Genomic DNA, 3,817 nt, shown 5'->3' with positions numbered 1-3,817 from the left:
AATTCGGAAAGGCATATGACAAATTTAATAATTTTTCTTAAAAAAAGTCACGGGAAAGCACGAGGTTTGGCATTCCCGTGATTCAAACTTGCAAAACAGAAGTCATGCTACCAAATTAAAGAGAAGCAAATAAGGAAGGACTATAATTACGATTTTAATGATAAAAGATTTGTTATTGATTAGATGATAAGGTACGATTTGGTCCACATGTTTTGTTTTAGTAATAGATTTAAGCCCTTGGATCAAATGAAACCAATGGATGAGATTTGATGTCAAATTAATTTTGACACCTTGGTGTCATTTAATCTTAACTCATATATATTCTTGTCATTTTCTCTTTTTTGTATTTTAGGGAGTGGGGATCGATTAATTCTAACTAACATGTCTTGAGAGTGAAAGACAGTGAGTGAGTGTAAATTGGATACATGCACATGCATGCACCAACAAGCTATAGGACAATTATTTGCAAGGATAAGGGTGCATTGTGCTCATCTTTCTTTATTTTTAAGCCACATCTTAAAAACAAAATCACTGAACCCAAATGTTCCATATATAGTATGTAATCAGTTTGCCTTTTGGTTATTTTTATTTCTAGTGTTTATTAGATGCACCCAATTTTGACTATGCTTTCCACTGACAATTTGACATATATATGTTATCGCAAATCAATGTGTGAAAATAAATATTATTCTAAGTGCAACGGTGAAAATTAATCCATTAAAGTTTGCAGGATTTGAATAGATAACAAATTATGTACCAAAAAAACAATGTTAGAAATTAAATCGAGTATCTCCCGGAATATTTTAATTTGCTATATTTTCTCTCTTGTAACAAAAAAAATCAATGTGCGAAACCAAATGGTTAAATAATCTTCAGTAAAAAAATATATTTTTTTTAAAGAATCTTAGTTTAAATCATTGATTAATATAATTTTATTTGAATAAGCAGAAATGAAATATATTACCACCAAAAGAAAGCCCTGCGTAGCACATGGTGTGCCAGAAAGAACCTCAAAGTTTTACAGTTCACGAGTAAACATGAAAATAAAAATTTAATCGATACCCAAACAAACAAAAGGGATTGATCACCACATGTGGGTCTTGATACTTAAAGTGACATTGTGAGCTTTCAGCCACCAGAGCATGCAAATTTTTACTTTATCGAACATTTGCTAAACTGTAGTTCCTGTTGCCTTGAAAACTTTGTTGTTCCACTCATACCATATAACCGAGATGCAACAAGCTGTAAAAATGAACACCGAGCTCGCGACCCACCTGAAATGGGAACAAACTGAGCAAAATGATCCTATAACAATTGTAATTATATGCATCATTGATTAATATAAGCATCATTGATTAATATAATTATTGGTCAAATTTTATTAAACGAAAATTATGTGTGTGGTAGGTTACGAGCACATAATATTTAGACACACGTTGGAAAAAAGGTAGAAAAATAAATAGATTAAATTATGTAATATATCAATATCAGAAAAAATAAAATTATGTAATATATGTGCGTGTTTTTTTTTTGTGTGTATAATCATTTTTATTTAAATTGTGACCACCCAAATTTTTATTAATTAACCTCTCGAAAGAACGTTAAATTAACAAAGTCACTTTTCCCATAAACTAGATGTTTAAGACCCGAGATCAATGCGAAGCCTGTGCTCTTTTTTCATACATTTTTTTTTTTGACAAAACTGTTTTTCATACTTAAATTATTTTAATTTATTGTTATTTATTTTCTATACTTTTGGAGCAACTTTATGAAATGAACTCAAACGACACATAAAATACAGAATACAATGATTGGTGGAAAAGAGGAAGACAAAGAAAATGACTTTCTACATACATATGCTGTCTCATATAAGCCAATAAGTTACATAAAACAGTTGCATAAATTTAATGTGGGAAAACTTTGCCGTCCATTTCCTATGAGATGAAAAAGTGTGCAAAAAGACAAATTAAGATACTATGTATTGATGCAACTCAATTAAGATACTATGTATTGATGTAATATATATCATGCGCCACTCATTTATATCTACAGCTCTCTTACCATTTTTGAATGGCATAACTCAAATCAATCTTAGAATGGTTAAACTAACTCAACCCCATAGTTAAATTATATGTAATGTAACAGCAACGGAAACACAATATAACTAAGTTATGCTTAAATGAGATTATACGAGTTTCTTATAGGTTAATATATATCAAAGTCTTAGAATCGATTTCGAGTTCAGACATGCAACATCATTAAAACTTTTATAAAAAATTTGTTGTCTATTTTTTTTTGGTACATAATTTGTTATCTATTCAAATCCTGCAAACTTTAATAGATTAATTTTCACAGTTGCACATAGAGAATATTTGATTTTCTTATTAAAAAAAATTACGGGCGGCAAAATAAATTTTCCCAAAACTTTCAACAATATGTGAGGAATAACAACAAAAATATGGTCCTTAGCTATCTCCGAATTATCTTGAGATTTTTTCCTCTTCATTCCTTAAGTGAAAAATTCTCCACTTATAGGTGAAAATCAGCTTGGAATTTTCTTTAAAATATGACATAAATTACGGTTAATAGTGTCTCAGAACCCAAAAATTAAGTTATTGAAGCAAAAGTATGGGTAGTACTTCAGTTCAGAAGAAAAAAAGTAAGGGATACTGTTGTCTTTTCACATATTTTTGTGCGGTGTGGTTGCGAAATGTAGGGGTGCGGATAATACTAATAGTATTCTTTTTGCGCTTAAATGGTTTGATAGAGTTGGCTTGTAAAGCTTGATTGGGCTTTTTAATGCTTGCCTCGGCCTCAATTTTATTGGATCGATCGACCCATCTTAAAAATGAACCAATTCTACAAGGCATGCTTCTTTTCCCTCCCAAAGCAACTTTTTATGTCATAACGAATATATTTTATTTTTAACAAGTCAAAATGAGATATATATTAATAAAATAGTCTGCCCCAACACAAGATGTATCGACGAGTATTATGGGCGAAACTAGTAATATTTTTATGAGGGGGCCAAATATAAAGGAAAAATAAAAGGGTTAAAATAAGTTTTTGATCCCTATAGATATTTCAAATTTTGTTTTTAGACTATATAAAATTTTTCAACAACTTTTAGTCCCTCAAATGTTTTCTATCACAATTTTTGGTCAATCAAACTCTTGTGTACTTTTAAATTTTTGAATGGTTTTTGTATTCATGTTTATAATATTATAAGAACCTCTCCCATAAAAATATAGAATTTTTTAACATAAGATGAATTATTTATGAATTTTTATGTGCAAAAAACTAAAAAATTCATATTTAATTGATCTGTTGTTAAAAAAATTTAAAATTTTGCAAGATAAAATAAAATAAATTTTTAAGTATAGTATATGATTTTTTATTATAAGAACCTCTCCCATAAAAATATAGAATTTTTTAACATAAGATGAATTATTTATGAATTTTTAATAAGATAATAATAATTTTTTATTATAAGAACCTCTCCCATAAAATTATAGAATTTTTTAACATAAGATGAATTATTTATGAATTTTAATGATAATAAAATTACGATTTTAATGATAAAAAATTTGTAAGAATTTGACTTTTTAAAACGTCGTGAAATTCAACTTTTTAAAATAAATTTAAAAATAATTTTAACAAATAAATTTAAAAAATAATAAACTTATTTTTAAACATTTATTTTTTATTATTTTTACAAATTCATAAAAATTTAGTATTATATTTTTTACAGTAAAAAAAAATTATTAAAGAAAACATAATAATAAAGTTTTAAGAGTTTTCTTTTATAAAAGAAAAA

Source organism: Trifolium pratense, linkage group LG2 (genome assembly GCF_020283565.1).
Source record: "Trifolium pratense cultivar HEN17-A07 linkage group LG2, ARS_RC_1.1, whole genome shotgun sequence".
NCBI classification, from domain to species: domain Eukaryota; kingdom Viridiplantae; phylum Streptophyta; class Magnoliopsida; order Fabales; family Fabaceae; genus Trifolium; species Trifolium pratense.
This window is presented reverse-complemented; position numbering follows the sequence as displayed.